The sequence below is a fragment of the Ochlerotatus camptorhynchus genome, unplaced genomic scaffold, assembly GCF_037179485.1.
Source record: "Ochlerotatus camptorhynchus isolate MF236.1 unplaced genomic scaffold, CSIRO-AGI_Acam_v1.1 ptg000176l, whole genome shotgun sequence".
In the NCBI taxonomy this organism is placed as follows: Eukaryota; Metazoa; Arthropoda; class Insecta; order Diptera; family Culicidae; genus Ochlerotatus; species Ochlerotatus camptorhynchus.
Window position 1 is genome coordinate 1,413,398 of NW_027040666.1, and position 19,153 is coordinate 1,432,550.

The following is a 19,153-nucleotide window of genomic DNA, read 5'->3' on the forward strand; positions in this document are numbered from 1 at the left end:
GTCCCGAACAGGTGGTAGGCGCCCTTTAATTTAAATGGCCCGTTTTGCAGCCTTCCTCGTCTTCTGGACAAGACCATCCCATGCATTACTTACCGACAAGTGTTTATCGGACCGTGACTTCTGGAGCTCTTCGTGGTACACTCATTGAGCATCAGAGTGTTGCAGGATTGAAGGCTCATCCAAGGGAAGGAAGTGAGGCTGTCGAAATCGCTTTAATTGTTGATTGCATCTAGGGTTTGATTTGGCACCTATTTTTCGGTTTAGCATGATAGACCAGTTTATCATCTTATGGTCAGTTTTGACATCTACGGGTTTCTTTGCTTTGATGTCGCGAATGTAATGCTTGGATACAAAAGGAATTATTATATGATCTACCTGTGAACGTGTTACACCGTTAGTCAATGTCCACAACAGTGACTTGTCGGACCGCATGGATCGAACTAACATATTGTGCCGTACCAAAAAATAACGTAATCCTCCCAAGACAGCTTCTCTCTCGCTCAGTAGTCATTGTAGGCAAGATGACTATTAAAATCACCGACCAGAATAACGAGTTCCTTGTCTGAGCAGCTCTCATAGAATCCACCAAGCTGCCCCAAATATGTCGAATTGGTTTTATTTGGAGCATGCACATTGACCACTATCATACGGTAAGTGGTAAGGCCAGCTGTATAATATTCGTTAGCCGTCAAGATAAATGACCCAATGCAATTAATATCGTTTACATTAACATTGTGCCACTTGGAAACCAGAATGACCAAATTGTGTTTTTTGTTTTTACGAGTGCTCCCAGTTAACCAAATATAATTCTTAGTATCGGATTTTGCTGCGTCAATATTAGCCTCCTGAAGAAAAGCAATTCCAATCCCGTCATGATGAAGACAATAATCAATTCCATTCCGCTTCTCGCGTGTTTGACAGCCCGAAACATTCCAGGAGACCATTTTTGGAAGGCAATCGTCAGTATTGTCTGAGCCTGATTGCACCACAGAAGAACAGGCTACGACTTCATTAGCAGACGATGATTGAACGGGCAAAGGTTGGGCTACCGAAACAGTAGTAGATAATGTAGACTGAATAAATAAGGAATTATCAGATGCATTTACGCCAGGAGTAGGAATGAGAGAGAGAGGTCAGTAGCTGGTGTTGACAGAAGCAGTTTCGTCGGACTACCATCCTTCGTTGATCCGACGAAACAAGATTGAACCCCCAAAAGTTCTCCAGTTCTAATCTTCTTTGCCGGAGGTGACAAGTCAGTGATTTGCAGTACGCTGCCGCTGATGCAAATGCAGTCTCTTGTTCCCAGATACCTTACACGTGATAAAGTGTCTGAGTTGTCTATAAACAGTTATATTAGTGTCAAATAATTCAGAGAGAGCAGACAGAATCTTGTGCGCCGTGTCTTCAAAATTGGATCGATTAATTACACTTTGGCCTAGAATAAGTGAGGCAGAAGTTATAAGCAACGTTGCAAAATCTACAGATGATATGATTACCTGAATCTGAGTTTGATATAAAGCGGGCGTATTTAAGGATCATCGAGTTTAGCGCAGACACTTCTTTTTCACCCGGGGTTATTGCCAACTGATGAAGGAAGGATCGACAAACGGCCAGGTGACCACAAAAAGGCAGGACATCAAGCACATGTTCAGCTCTTGGAATATCAACTGACCCGGCAGAATCTTAGATGTCAATATGAGCACAAAACACAACGCTGTCGTAGTGAGAGCCAGTATAATAAATAGCGACTTTTTGAGAGGTAGCGGTCCCTACGGAATACTCTCTAAACCGACCGGTGCGTTCTTCCCATACTGACGTTTTAGAGCTCACACGCAATGGATAAATATTCCTCACACCCCCCAAGTGCCGTCGTGAGAAAGCAACTCTAAATATTTCCAAACACGGTCGTATACATCGATGAATCCGTGTTTTATTACATCTTCGGCAAACGGGACTAGATAGACCCAGTATCTAGCAAAATTCCGCTGAAGATGTTCAACGATTGATGCTCGCATCTGCGACACCTTATTTGGGAAAATCTCGGCAGGATGAATCCCCAGTATTTGGTGAACGAGGCTACCAAATAGACAATTTCCATCACCTGGGATGCGTTGTAAACAAACTTCAAACTCGCCGATCCGACGGTACATTAACTGGAAATTCTTCTTTGAAAACATCTCTTTAATGTACTGTATACACCACGCACCGAATAATTTACAACTGATTAAGGCTCGGATTAAGGTTAGGAGCGGTGCGTGGCAATTATACACTAAAAAAAAAGAAAAAGAAAAAAGGGGTTGGAAGGAAAGAAGAAAAAAAGGGAAAAAGGGAGAAAAGGGGAGGGGAAAAAGAAAAAAAAAGAAAAAAACTAAAGGGTTGTGTCCTAGACACGACCGCAGTATGACGTAGAACCAGCTTCTCTATCTATTTTGCACCACAAATGCATTTAGGTTAACATCCGACGTCCCTCCTTTCTTACATATTTTGCACAAAAAATACACCCGAAGTCCCTCCTTTTTTAAATATTCTGCACAATACATACTTTCTTAGCCCCGCAACTGACAGGATTTCCCACCGTTTTTTATGAATGGGGCGGGGTAGAAAGTTTCTTTTGTGCAGAATATGTAAAAAAGGATGGACTTTGGATGTTAATCTAATTTATTATATAGAGGACCAGATATGTTTTAAAGTCAATTGTGTGTAATTCACCAACATCTTATCAACATATGCCTTGAATTTTTGCTAAAATTTGAAAGTTTTGGTGCGGGAATTAAAATTTATTTCCCGGAAAAAGTGATCGTCAAAGACCATGTCTTTTCCGGGTTGTTGTTGTTAAGGGGGGGGGGGATGTTGGGGGGGGGGGGGGGGGTACATACATAATTTGGTGGTCACGCCGTGATTTTATCCGCTGACTTGGTCCTGCTTGCTATAGGACCAAGTGCCACGCCGTCCGAAGCGGTAATGAGCAGAGGCACGACAGCAGCGCTGTTTTATATCTTTTCAGGTTCCAGCAGAATGATGTGCAACCAATTGGTACTTGTTTATGATGACTGGGTTTGGGGAAAACTTTTAGTTCATGAAAACAGTGATAAAATTAGCATTTGTGCATTTTTCAAAAGTTTTTTGATTAAAAATTGGAAAAGTATTTATTTCAGCTATCGATTAGCGTATTTGGATTTTAATTTCATCTATAAATGACAAAGTTAAAAGCGTTCAAAACCTAACACTACTTCACCACACATATTTTTTGATTTGCACCCCAGTATAGTCGACAAAGACGTAGTTCTACGTCAAAAAAATCACATTTCCTATGGAAAATATCCATTAGAATTTCACATAACTTTCATGTGATCTTATAATTGAGAATCGCTCCACAAAATCACATGAAACTTATGTGTCCAATGAAATGTGTGTGATTTATCACATAGAACACATGTAATAATATGAAAGTTATATGAATTTCAGATAAAAATCATTAATTTCAGAATATCATGTGCGTTCCCAATAGAGTTCTCTACCACCGTTAGTATTAGTGAGAAGTTTCACTAATACATGCATTTTACTGGTTGAAAATAAAAAACAAACCGCTGTCAAGTCGAACACTTTGACAGCTGATTTCGTGGTTGAAAATAATAAAGAACCCGATTTTATAGGGCTGCGCTAGCTAGGTTGTATAAGTGAGATGTTGCGTCGAGAAGTCAATGGAAACTATTTTTTTTTTGTCGAAATAGTATAATAGTATAACGCTTCAGAACAGTGTTGGCAAGAGAACGCTAACGCCATCGCTGTCACGTTGACAGATATTCTAATACACTTTTAATATGTTTGCAGCCAGTGATAGATGCACTGATGCACATGAGGATCCTGCACGGTAAGAAAAAAGTACCCAACGGAAAGTTCACTTTTACTTACTTTTGACTAGTTTGTCTCCTTTCTCCTTCTAATGTTGTCAAAAACGGAGGAGCAAAACCACCCAACAGGGGCAGTAAAGTGTGGGAACCCAACGTTGAGTATAACCATATTTACCTACTTTTGGGTACAACTAACTTACTTTTGCGTTAAAAGCTAGTGGAAAATTTAAGAGATGAACTAGCCTCAGGCTAAAAATCTCTAAAATAAAGAAAAAAAAAAAAAAAATAGTGGAAAATTCCATACGAATTGCACACAAGTAAATGAAAACTACTTTAACCCGCTTTACTTACTTTTGAGTTCCTGCACTAAAGTGCCGATATGAGTGAAAAGAACTTACTTTTGAGTACTTTTTTCTCACCGTGTGTTGAGGTGTCAAGGTGTCTTTATCCTAAGCAAGGGGTAAGCTCTAAATTCGCTATAATCGTCGTCGTCGTTGGCCGGTTGGCAGTACTATTTGTATATTTGAAATTGATTACCTGTCGCAAAAGGCATATGAATTCTGCATATCTTAATCGTTCGTTACATACCTAAAGAGAACTTAATCGTACTTTGACGCGAAGCGCTGTGGATTATGAGATGCTCGATGACCCTGGAGGGATCGATTTTGCTTACTGAGCAGAAAATCATGGATTTAACCCCAAGCTCTTCCACAGCACAATAAATCACCACCATCATTTGTATATTTAATATTGAACATTAACCTCGGAAACTAATTGCATATCAAGCGACAACGTAGTCCTGTATTGTCGCGAAGCGTTATGGTTCTGAGATGCTCGATGACCCTGGAGGGATCGTTTCTGCTTACTGAGCTGAAAATCATGGTCTCAAGCTCTCCGTCATGACTCTTCATTTTTTTTTTTTATTAATTCTTTATTTAAGAGATTTTTAGCCTTAGGCTAGTTCATCTCTATCATGACTCTTCAAATTCATGATTACTAATGAATATGTTCTTTCGATAGCCGGCTATCGAAAGATTAAACAACAAATAAACAATACATACTTTTGGTTGCATCGGCAACTTGAGGTCAACCTCTAAAACTATTTGCATAACAAGCGTCAAAACATGATCCGAGCAAAAAAGTAGTACTCGTAATAATGGTATATAATTCTGAATTTTATCGTGCTTTGTTTCGAAAATATCTTCCAAATAAACAAACATCATCCAGATCACCCGACTAAATCTATTGCCACTTAAAAATTAATTTCAGTCGGTGTATTAATCAGCAGATTAAATCGTTTTTCGTCTGGTGCTACACCGAGCAATCGGCCTATTTAATAGTTTTTCGTCGATGGATTTAGTCGGCCAACTTGGTCTGCTGTTTAATCGGCAGATGATTTCAAACCTTAACATGTTTTCTGTAATTTAACTGTCTTGAAGTAGCTTTTTATTTATTTATTTTATTGCATTACAAAATAATTTTAGGTTCAAAATAAAATAGGTTCATCCATGCTGACAAGAAATTTGCATGAAATTACATTGAAATTAAACAATTTTGCAAACAATCAATGAAATTGTCAAGGGCTGTCACAGACTTATCACCGTCGGTTAGTGCTTAATCCTGCCACCAGGCGCGCAGGAGTTTAAGTTAGATTTCTCAATTGACCGTGTATCCAAATGAACTGTCAAATCAGTTCAAAACAAACAAGACAAAACAACGGAAATTAATTGAGGTTCTGCGGAACCATTGTTTTCGAATAAAAAACCAAGGTATTCTACAGTTTCTTGCAGATCTACAATCGTTTTTCGTTCCAATTTTAACTGGGCATAGTAGTCAGATGCAAAACTGACTTTTTTGAGTTCACTGACGGCGTATCTTCAAATGATTCAGTGAAGGTGTGAACTCCAATTGGCCCTCATTTAAATTCAAAAAAATGTGGTAACATTTGAACACTGCTTACCCTGCATCCGTTCTTCCAGGAATTCGAAAAGCCTCCGGGGGGAAGTGGTCGGAAAATAACTTTTTCGTTGCAAGCGCTTGGACTCCACGCGAGAAGAAAATCTCCTGTATATCGGGTAATTCAGCATCCTTAGGAAAATTGTGTAAAGATTTTACATTGCTCGGTTCGAGCTCGGTTAATGTTTTGCTCACAACAATTTGGACATTTATGTTAAGATGACGTCTGTCGGTCCTCGACGTTGATGGGCAACGACACTAGCGCCACCACGATATTGCTAGTTTCAAATGTCTATTCAAAATAGCAGTTATATTTCTTTCACACTTTAGGAATTTGACTTGGATGTCTGTTCTCTATGCCCTAGCTATGGTAAAGATGGGCGTGGCCGAGAATAGCGACAGTCTTGTTTAGATTGGAACCAATGTTTACTCCCCAGCATTATTCCTGAAAGTAGTCTAACTGAGAATTTCAGAAGAGACGTGAGTGTTGCTAGTATCCAATCTACGAAATATATCATAACAACGCTAACGCTATATACAGCTGAACTACGGCTATACCAGTGTTTTTAAGTTCTGATGAGGCCCGTATATACCCAAAAAGGCGAAATAACGTGCCTAATTATATAAAATTTTAATTTTTTTTTACCCCCTTTGGCTAAGCCCATGCTCCCAACCTGGTTGTGATATTATACAAAAGAACTATGTTTGATTTAACTTTTCAATTGTTTTATTTCTAATTTCAAAGTTATTACATTTCTCTAGATGCCTTCCCCAAGTTCAGTTTATCTTATGTTTATTATTTTCGACTTTATTCAAAGTTTTTTGTCTTTTTCATTTTTCTATTGAGTGTGGAACATTTACACCCCATTGTGAGGTTATCCACAGCGCATTTAAATGTTCATTCGCAACTCTGAGTAACATAGTGTTGCTGTGTCCTTGTGTGATGTTTCTTGGTAGATGGTTTCGGTAGATAATATGTGTAATAATAAATGCAGAAATCAATAACTACTATATGTATCTTTCATTTGTTATTCGTTATATAATTTGTAATAATTTACTCGCATCCTAATATAATCGGCGTGTGTTTCACTGTACTTGTTCTGCAACCAAATCGGTCGTCGTGGTACGTTAGAAGAGCACACTTCGAAGAAAATATGCACAAAAGTATTGACTTACTCAAAACGCTCCTTGATGATTGCTGCCCACGAATTGGAATCGCGTATGTTTTACGAATCAGTCGAATTTTACGTGATGTGTATGATTTGTTCGGCACCGAGAAAGGAATAATGTTTGCCGGATGGGCACTGTTGCACTCGTTCGCTTTTTGTGCGATTTTACCATTCTATTCTGTTCTGTGTGCCAATCGTTAAGGGAATTGGAGAAACAAAACTTAAGAGAAACTTAATATTACAAAGCAGCATGTTTCCTACAATCGTTTCTCAAATTGTAATTTGGCTAATATTTTCGTCAAAGGCCATATCCCTTTCATACTTCTTGTGCTGGCTTAAAATTGATGTTTTCATGTTTCTTGTTTATTATATAGCATTCCTCATTTGTATCATCAGATATACTGTATATATTTTTGTTCTTTTTTTAGATTTTCTTTTTAGAATTTATTAGAAAGATTTGTATAGTACTCGTATTTTTATAGGTTAAAGAAGAAATCCTATTAGACTTTTCCCTATAACTATAGCAATAGATGGCCACCACGTTGAAGATGATGACTTTTCTTTTCCTACAACGTGTTACGTATTTTTGCGTTTGGAACTGAATCGCTTTCCTGGAAAGCGAGAAATTGGTTCTCAATCTCAATTGTTGGTTGTTTAGTCGGTGGCCACCGCAGATCAAGTTTCTGGAGCGTAGCATGAAATAAATTATCTCACTTTATACAAGCAAAAAGCAGGAAATTGGATGATTGGTCTCTCAACCGTCTTTTTCGCTCAAAATTACCGGTAAGTGTAAAATAACCATTCGCTACTAAGGGTCTCTTCCAGTACAATTTGATCCATTCTCAAAACTGCATTTTCAAATTTCGAGCAATTCCGAGCTCTGTTCTCCCATTCCTAACTAATGTGGAATGTTATCACCCTATATGTGTGTGACAATGGTAACCTAACTGTAATAATTTATCTCAAACAGTAAACTCAATCGTTATTTTCTAGAAGAAGCTCGAAGCGGAAATTATTTTTTTGTAGCTTTTAGTTTCATTTTTTTTGTCTCTAAGTTGGTAGGTAGGTATCTCGCACGAAATAGAATACTTGTTTTGAATGTTCAAACGAAATGGTTCTTTCCTCTACAGCCATCGCGATTTTTTATCCTATAGTTCTTCCCTATACCGTAAGTCGGTGTTTTGTGTAAAATTTGAATGAGTTTTTGGATGAGTTTCGTTATCAGCTAGTTTTGTCTTCTCATTTTCGATAATTATGTGTGATCCTATTGTGTGATGACTTTATTAAATCCATGAAAAGTGTGAAAAATGTGTTGTCATGATGATACGAACTATTTCCGCTTGTTTTGTTGTCCTTTATCTATGAGTGTATAGTAAAAGTTTTCTGTACAGCTTTCTGTTCAACCTGGATTTTAGATTTCTTGTATTTGCATCGTTAATTTAGATGAGTGACGAAAGAGACGGATCTCAAAAAGTCGTCGTTTATCCCGCTTGTGTGTCTGTGTATGTGTTTTTTAAAATAAAAGTTCGTAGTTTTAGGAGGAACGTATTTGTATGATGAGCGTGAAAAAGTATTAGTTACAACAATTAATAGAAATGATTAGGTAGATTGGTAGTATTAAAGTAATACTGATCATTAGCGAACGTCTAGTGTCCTTGGCTTGATTGGGCGATGCTACTGAAGTACGGGACTCTACCGCTAGAGCGGCGTTGTTGGTAAATCTTTATGACTTTTGAGCATTTTCACTTGGAGTGTTCATTAGCTTTTATCTAGCAAATAAATGCTGATTATTTTTTTATTATTTGATTATTAATTGATATCATCTGTTATGTTATAAAGAAGGAGTCAATTCCCAGATTAAGAACGAACTTTCGGGCCTGTTTAGCTGGACTGTTCAATAGCTTTTATCTGCCAAGGAATTGCTCACGTTAAAAAGTTGGAAGTAACTCCAAGAGTGAGGAATAACACTCGAGAATTTCAGTTACAGTGTACCTCTAAATTGATTTTGTAAATCTTGTAAAACGTAAAATGCACACTTTCCATTTTTTGTAGTGGAATGATTTTAGTAAAAATAACGGCATACTATGACTACAAATAAGATTTTTTTTTTAATGTATGGTTCATTGTATTTAAAGAAAATGTGTTCTTTGATTTTTTTTTATTTGAGTTTAAGTTTGATTTACTTGCATTACTCAGTATATTGCCTATCCGATCTTTTATTCTTTTTATTTTGCGATCCATTAAAAGTGATTTAATCTTTCTATCAATCGACCATTTGTAAATCCGACTTTTTTTCATTCGACCTTTTACCCATTTGAGCAGTTCTACGCCAAATGACAAATCGAAAAGACACAACCCCCAAGCAACATATAAGTTCTATAACGGTTTATATAACCTTTGTATGACGACTGGTTCTGGTAGTAAAGAAATTTACTCATCATAATTCCATGAATATGTGTTACTTGGGCCATCTCTGATTTGCATAATTGTTTGTTATGGACGTAATGTTTTGCTTCAAATAGGGTTTCAACATTTTTAATAAATCTTAGCACGAAAACGTCATTTCCAATCAGAATTACGTCTGAGAGAGAATAAGTTGTAGGAAAAAAGTCTTTCTATAAATAATAAGCACGGTAAAAAATGTAGTAAAGTTGGGTCCAAAAGTGTTAATTAAATAACAAAAAAAGTCCTTGTTTAATATTTTTGAATAGTTTTAATAAATAGTTAATTCAAAATACAAACCTTCGACACGTTGAATACTTTGGACAGTTAAAAAATGTAAAAAATCGAAGAAAAACTACTTCTGGTAAAATGTTTGAATGAAATGTACACTTTTTAAGATTTTTTTTTTTACAGAAAACGAAAACTAGAAATTTACAAAACTTTGACTAAAAGTTGTTGTTCTACTATTTCTTATGGTTTATAAGTATGCAAAGTTTTCAACGAATGTTAGCATTTTTCATTAGCTTTTTTAATAAAAAAAAAACATTCATAAAGGGTGATACGGTCAAAATTTGGTCAAGGGAAAACGCGTGTAAATCGGTGAAATCGTTTATTTAAAAAATCAAATTAAATTTCTTTTTCAAGTTCAATTAGTATAAAATTCAGGAAAAATATTCAGTTAGGCTTCCGCTTTTCCAAATCCGAATTGCCGGGCCTTACGCTTGACCCCTGCCATCAGATTTTGTACAGCCACCTTGTCCACCTTCTTCGCCGCAGAAAGCCAGTTTGCCTTGAACTGCTGCTCGCCCTTAGCAGTTTTTTGGTCTTCTTTAGGTTCCGCTTGACAATAGCCCAGTATTTCTCAATTGGGCGGAGCTCTGGCGTGTTGGGAGGGTTCTTGTCCTTGGGAACCACCTGCACGTTGTTGGCGGCGTACCACTCCATGGCCTTTTTACCGTAATGGCAAGATGCCAAATCCGGCCAAAACAGTACGGAACAACCGTGTTTCGTCAGGAAAGGCAGCAGACGTTTATTCAAACACTCTTTCACGTAAATTTCTTGGTTGACAGTCCCGGAAGCTATGAAAATGCTGCTTTTCAAGCCACAGGTACAGATGGCTTGCCAAACCAGATATTTCTTTGCGAACTTTGACAGTTTCATGTGCTTGAAAACATCTGCTACCTTTCCCCTTCCTTTTGCCGTATAAAACTCCTGTCCCGGAAGCTGCTTGTAGTCGGCTTTGACGTAGGTTTCGTCGTCCATTACCACGCAGTCAAACTTCGTCAGCATCGTCGTGTACATTCTCCGGGATCGCGCTTTGGCCGTCGTATTTTGTTTATCATCGCGATTTGGAGTCACTACCTTCTTGTAAGTCGATAGTCCGGCTCGTTTTTTGGCTCGATGCACGGTTGTAGACGATACACCCAGCTTATTTGCGGCATCTCGGAGAGAGAGGTTAGGGTTTCGCTTGAAACTACCGGCAACTCTCTTTGTGGTCTCAGCGGCTTCCGGTTTTCGATTTCCCCCCAATCCAGACTTCCTGGCTGTCGACAAACGTTCCCCAAACACTTTAATTACATTTGTAACGGTTGATTTGGCAACTTTTAGCGATTTTGCCAACTTTGCGTGCGAGTAGCTCGCATTTTCGCGATGCACGAGCAAAATTTTGATACGCTGCTCTTCTTGCTTGGACGGCATTTTGACAACTGAAGAGTGAATTCCAAAATCAAAATAGGAGCAACATTCTACACACACACACCTTCAAAATGAGGGGTGTTCAGGTTTTTTAAATGCAAAATTGAAAGAAATACGTCAAGTTGATATTGACCAAATTTTGACCGTATCACCCTTTAGTCATATAAGTTTTAACATTTTTTGCATTTCTACTCGATTTTTACATTTCTACATTTTTAAAATATGCATATTTCTCCAAGATTTTTTTTTTTATTATTTTTTACATCATTTCGACTAGAAGTGACGTTGTCGTGCTACGATTTATTGAAAACTGTCGAATAGGCCCCTTTGAAAACTTTCGCATGATTCAAAATGACCGAATTTTAGCACACATTTGATTGCCCATAACAGACGGGCTCGGTAGTTTAGTGGTTACCATTTCCTTACTGAGCAGAAGTTTAATCCCAGGCCCTTGCAATTCCGAAGCCAAATGCAGTTACTGTTCTTATCTATAGTGAAGCATTGTAATCTCATAAAAATGATCCATTCTTTTTCATAACCCATTCTTAATTAGGCACACAAGGCAAAAAACATCAGGCTCAGTGATGAAAGTTTAAAACCAGCATAGTTTTATGACTTGCAGTAAAATATACTTTGGCGAAACATGTATGTACACAAACTTTGATAGAGTCATGGGGGCTTGGGCACTGCTGGCTCAGAGCTTTTGGCAGGAATCAACCGAGAAAGAGTAAAACAGTTTTAAACTTGAGAAAATTTTCAAGCAGTTTTCCATCGACCTCGCAGTACCCAGCTCCCCACTAACAAACCTCCAAACTTCTGTGACACTTATGTATGAGAGGTCGTAGTTAGAGTTCTCTGCATCTATCTTTAGCAAATGTCCAACTAACAACCCTTCTCATCCCCAGCAGTTGCAAGGACGTGGCCAAGACAGCTCTCGATTGTTGGAGATAGTGCTAAGATCAATCCCCAAATCTTGATCAATACGGAAATGGACGGAGATGGCAATACTCTCAAACAATGATCTAGGGCTTCTACCACCTGCGAGTTTGTGCAACTTGCTTAATGCGAATGCAAAAATGCGAAATAACAAACAGTAAGGCAAAGTTTTAGGCTAGAGGGCTAGTTCGCCGTAATCGCCCATTTCAGTTCTATCGAGCACAAAACCATATCAAGGTTAGTGTTCCGATGCGTTAGTTCATCAGCTACAACCTACCTATTGGAGCGCATAGTATGCATATTTACACCCATTGTTCTGTTCTCAAAGCCAAGGAAGCGCTCATAGCGAATCAATTTGTTCTGCCCTCATCCGTAGGACGAATAAAATTCAATGGCGTTTCAATGCATTTGGACGGAATTGAAACTCGTTGGATGAATTTGGAATCAAGAGCAGTGCAGTGTTCGATTTTAAACAATATCTAAATAATTCGTGATTATTTATTCTTTGATTCGACCTTTTGTCCATTGATCGGTGTTGGGAAAATATAAAAAAAAATCAAGATCACGCTTTATTTTCTTCTTTTCTTTCGTTTATTTAACGTCGGTCTCTGTTCCGCAATCTAGTGCCAATCACTGACCGACATCGATTGCCATCCACTGACGGCAATCGGATGTGCAGGAAGGCAGCTTTCACACCTGCGTTGGATATCGCACCCATTCAAATACACATGGGCCGGGACCAACGGCTTTACTTCCCATCCGAAGGAAGACGTGACCAGAGATTTTTAGGCCTCAGAGAAATCCCACCGACCTCGGCTGGGATTGAACCCAGACCCATTGGGGTGAGAAAGCAGGTACGCTTACCACTACACCACCGGCGCCAGCCACGCTTTATTTTCGAAGACAAAAATCCACTAGCAAGAAACTGCGGATGATATTACTAGCAGTGATATCGTAGCTACGAATATGAAGCTAACAAAACTCACCAGCTACAATTCTCAGGGGGACCCTATCTTTGTCAACCACATATAGCAACGGCGCCGGTGGTGTAGTGGTAAGCGTGATTACCTCTCACCCCAGCAGGCCTGGGTTCAATCCCAGTCGGCGCCGCCGGGATGTTCTGAGGCATAACATCTCTGATCAGGCCTTCCTTCGGATGGGAAGTAAAGCCGTTGGTCCCCGGTTCATGAGTTGATGGGTCGATAGGTAGGGTCCAGGTGTGCGAGCGGCCTCTCTGGCGTCGGTAGCATTGGTGCTCAGCACGGAAAACAAGATCGACGGAAAACAAATCAAGGAAAAAAAAATAGATTTGACAATCATACACATCTCCAAGGGGTAAGCATACGCGTTTTGAACTGCACATAAATGTAATTAATGTAAACATATGGAATTTGTTCGAATCATTTGAGTTTCATTTGAAATTCTCGAAGAAAAGAAAATCGTATATTAAGGACATCAATGTATTACTTTTTCCACTCAGCTTCAAGCAACTTACTTCAATCCGAAGTGGTGCGGCCTATCACAATCACGATCGTCAAACAGCTGATGTTATTAACGCTTGGTACATTCCTATCAATGTGCTTCTGCTAGTGTGCGAATATCAGATCTTCTTCTTATTGTTTGGCTTTATTACGTCCCTACTGGGACTTTAGCACTTCCAAAGTTGCTTTTTAAGCCTGTACCATTTGATCGCCTGGACAAGTGATCGATAGAATCGGACAGTAAATTACATCATCGAAGCTGGAAGGTTCCAATCGTCCTGTCAAGGTACGCACCAACCAATTGCAAACCAGGATAATTGCTGACACTTCTACCGTGGAAGATCAACCTGGATTGTTTCCAATGAACATTTTACTGGACAACATAGGAATCGATCAGAAACTGACGTCGCCGGACTTGTGACGCTTGCATCAGATGATCAGCCTTTCCCCCTCCGGTCAGAGCGAGATCGTCTTTTTCCTGATTGCTATAACCCCGGTCTTTGGGCTTGAAGGGGGAGATGTTGGGTCCCCCAACTAGCGTGAGATGATAATGTGACGCGAACGCCATCATGGTAAATTTTACTATTCTCCATATTCGAGTTCTGCAACCTTAATGACACCCAACCACCTCCACACATGTATAAAATTATGCAGACAAAGTCAGACCTATTCTGCGCGGCGTGTGAGGTGAGGTGACACTCTGTCACTTGTGAAGTGACAATTGTCACCTCGAGTGAGGTGACTCTCCGTGCAAAGCAAATCGAGAGTCATACGAGGTGACAATTGTCTGTTGAGATTATATTCAACAGATCCACTGATATTTTTTGCAAATATTAGCAATCATTGAGAGGATAAACAAAAATATCTATTTTCTGAACAATTCACTAAATGGATATACGCAACATTTTCATCTCACATCAGCCGAGTAAGCAGTGAAATCGGCATGACATTGGATCTGGATAAATTCCAATCAGTTCAGCTGCGCAGTGATGATTAGGGATGATTGATTAGGGTTCGTGGGGCGAATCGTACAAGTACCTTGATTTTCGCCAGTTCACCAGCGTTTGCCATACCGACATCAAAAATGAACTGCCAGATCAGTTTTTGAGTCTGGTGAACTGTGTTCTGAAGTCCCCCTTGGTTTACGCCAAGCAAGCCGACATCATTGACATCACCATTGCATTGAACCGTAACCTGGAAGAAATCCACGGTCACGAATCGCCGTACCGTTAATTGGAATTGCCAAGATTGGTGTAGGTTCCGAAGATTGTTCCTGTCGTACTCTTGGCAACCGGAATCGTGGCGAAGAAGCTGCTGGAAGCACTGAAGGCGTTGAAAATGAAATTACCTTCTATCCAGAAGTCGGTGATACTCTGCACCTGAGCTATCGTCCGAAAATCCTGGGCCATAGCCACACCAATCCAGCACCGTGTGAAGAGCAGAGTAGTGTATTGTATATTTATTTATTAGCTGTTATGTGTTGAATTATATCTTTTCTTTCTACCGATATTATGAATAAAAACCACATACAGTTTTGTTAAATCAGAACAAAAACAACAATATTCTGGACTGTTGATTCAAAATTCACAAGTTAAAGGAATTCACTAGGAAAATGTTCATGATTTTGACCTCATGACCAATGAAATCTGGCATCACTGGACTACTGAATTGCGGTATTCAAATCTACAACCTTGTGTTAGGCTGATGGGACCACGATCATATTATGACACGTGTAGTTGGCCATGGTCCCAACACCTTATTATGGCAATGGTATCCATCCAAAATAACCTAGGAAATAACAAAGGCCTACTGCGTTTTACTGTGGCCTCCCGATAGACTGGTTAGAGATAACATTGACTTTGTGTACAAAACTAGCAACTAATTGGCCTTTGTTTTCTTTGGCTTTATGAGTCATGTCATCATTTTCGTTATTGTTGTAACGAATATTTCTCACGCATGGTTTGGAAAAAAAAACAATAAAATCCTTTTTTATCGCTGCAATAAAACATTCCCATTTCTGTCGTTTGCAAATTGCCTATGTATATGAATAAATTCAAAGATTTACCTTATTAGCACATGTCATTTTTTTGCTTGCGATTTGTGCTCTCCGGTTGTTTTTTTTTTGTTTATATTTCAAATGCATATACAGCATCATTTTCACATTTTATAAGTTGTCCCTCAATATGTAATCACTGAATAAATATTTGTTTTTGTTTGCTTCTGAATTTATCTCATAATAAATACTAACAACTTTCTAATCTCTCTATGTTACAGCAGTAAAACGCAAAAACTACCGGTTAGGAAAGTAATTCGGCAAATCATATGTACACTAAAACTTGTACGAATGAAAATATTTGTATAGAATTTAGTAGTTTCTGTTATTCCGGTTTCCTAAACTTTTTTTTCGTTCCTAGTATATTTTATCTGTACAAGCTATATGATTTCTACAAGAATTTTTTTTGCTTGTTTTTCAAATGAAACGTTTTATAAAAACTCGCTCAACACAAATCAAGTTGCTCTTTTTACAGTCGACTTTATTAGCTTTCGGCTTCTCTTTGTACTTTATACAATTAGTTACATTTTATCGTTTTGTGTACTTCTTTTTTTTTTGTTTACTTAACTCAACAAGCTTGAACAGCCCAAAATTTGGTGATAACAACAAAATACCATAATACCATTCTCGATTCATGCATCGAGCAATGCCTTATCATTAGCACTTTTCTGAACTCGGAACATTCAAACGTTTTCTTCAAGATGCAGAAATCAAAGAATTCTATAATTTCCCTTTGAAGTAACAAAACATATTATTAAGCCTCTTGTTAAGCTTATTTCAACGGATCCCTTTGTCCTCGGTCATTTAATTATGTATATGGTTTGCGGCATAATATATGTTACTTGTTCGAATGAATACACTTTTAAATTTAAATTTCAGTCTTTCATAGTGTTTTCCTCTATTTACTAATTATTTCTTCACCAGTCTCAGTAGCTGGAGCTGAAAATTTATGCCTTTGTAAATCAGTTTGTTTTCTCTTCGCATCTTTCAGTATCTTAATTACTGATGCTAAACTTTTTCCTCTCGAATCTTATTGGTCCTACCGACCAACTCTTGACCTAGGGAAAATGTTTTGCTATCTCTTACACCCGCCCCCATCCCCAATTACCGGTGCAATTTATATCGTTTATGTACAGTGAATTTCTTCCATTTTCTTCCACGAGAGTTTTCCGTTGTTTGAAATTTATGTTTCTTCTTTTGGTTGGCTGATTTCGTTGCCTTCTTAGCTTTCGGCAAGTTTCATGTTGTGCGGGGTGGGATGCTAGTTGCTTTCTTTTTGTACCCCCAGCTCTTCCCCTAACACAAGCTTGGCTAGTAGAAAAACGTCAGTTCTAGATAGATACATTACTTACAGATGTGGCGTATGTTTGTGTTATTAGGAATTTGTTGAGTCTAGTGTATCTCAGTTATACTTTTTGTTCTTGTCATTTTTTTAAATGTTGATGCTGAATTGACTTTGTATACTTTTTCATAGTTGGTAATAGATTAATTTTGTGAAAGCAATCAACGAATAGAGGAATTGTGATATTCACAAAATAAATCAAACAAATTATAGAAAAATAAATATATTGAATCGGAAATCATACTTAAAACTACGTTTTGACACAGTCTGCGGTAAATAACCAAACAAAAAACCATTTCAAAACCAAAAATGTTCAAAAAATTTTGATAAAGTAACTTCATTGCTTTGCGCTTGCATATTGCAAGCTTTAAAATGCTCGATATCGTTTTACAGACTTTGACTCGTGCATGGCTTAGAAACATTAATCAGACTAAATGGTTGATATTACATAATGTAACTTAACTTAAAAAGCCGTTTCCTGTCTTCTTTTTTCTACAATTAAAAGTAAACCAATTTAACAACCAAAACATAACTTTTGAAAAATTTAACTAATGTTCAGATCTTTTCCGTTACCAGTCCGTGGAGTTGTGGACGAATCGAAATGCCCTAGTCCGTAGTAATTAAATCAGGCGAATTGGTTTGAGATTATTGATTTTTTTTTCTAAGGCTAAGATCTTTTTTTAGTAGGGCAAAATGTTCAAATTTCTGTTTTCAACCTAACTTTGCAAAAAGGCTACGTGCAATGTGGACAAGAAAGCGTACGCGTCAAGATTTTTTTTTTCAATTCTTGTACGGCCGGGAGTTTACGCAGATCACAGACAACCAGAGATTAGTTCACGGCTCTTGTTCACGAATATGGAAGAGGATATTTTTTGGAGCAATCATATAGATCTCATTGGGCACATGTTCATGAGATTTTTTGGTGCGATTACCAATTATGAGATCACATGAAATATATCTGAAATTCACATGGATATGCGGAATTATGCATCCTACCTACAGCCGTTCAACTACGAAATCCGTTTTAGGAAGTCTACGGCAGACCCGAAGAATGTGAATGAAGTGATTGACGTCATCGAGTTATAGCAAATCAAAACGTTGGTCACAGCTGAGGATCAGTCAGATTTGAGATTCGGAGTGGACCAAACCCAGTTTTCACTTCAGAAAGGTTGCTTATAGCGAGGAATACGAATTTATGTATCAAAGGTGCTTAGGAGTAGACTGACGGAAGACCTAAACTCCACTTGGTGGATAGGAAATGAAGAGATGATCTCTAACTGTGCTGAATGCCAATAAGCGTAGGAACCTGCGAAGATAAGACTACACTGCTAGTAGACGCCGACGCAACCATTCCAGAGGGTTCGAGTCGATTTTGTGGGCCCCTTGCAACCCACGTGCTTCTTCAATGCAATCGATGTGTATAGCAAGTGGCGAATGCGTTCCATTTGAAAGCTACAACAAAAGCTATTTAGCAACAATAAAAAACCCTTTCGAACCATTTCATTAAGCTACTTGCTAAATCCACTACGAAAGCATCAATCAAGATAGAAAAGGATCTATGAATCCGATCTTATCTAAATAATTAAAATAGAAAATGATGGTATAAAAATATTGTTGAATATCCAAATTTATAACAATAGTTCTCATTAAGTGGCCTAGTTTAAATGTTATGTGAAATGTACGTGAAAACATAGAAAAAAATAAATCCGCCCTAGTTAAACGTCGATTTGACTAATAAGTTTTAATAAAAAAAATCTCCAGATCGAGATTGGCCTAGATTTTTTTTATGACTTTCACATTTAAATGTTTGCTCATTGCTAAATTTACTAAAAAAAAATTATTTCCAAGGAAATATAGATTAAAAATCGAAGATTGCAAAAAACAAGCAAACTAAATTTAACATAGGCATAAAAGTTGATTTTTATGGGTTATTTGTGAAAAAGTTGTTTTTTTGCTCTCAAGAAATCCTTAACAAATTCATTAGATTTTAAAATGGCTTTTATGAAGAAAACTTGCATGCTGAATTGTTTTTATCTAAAGCCATTTTGCTTGATTTTAACCCGTTCGGATTTATGGCAGCATTTATGGAGGCAAAGTTGCCTGCAAAAAGTTAAACGTCAAAGTTTGTTTATCTTTCGATATTTAGTTGCGCTGTGGGATCCAGGCTTCTTCCAGGCGGTTTTCTCCCGATGGATTGGGAGCAGTTATTCGGATAGTTTGCGATACTG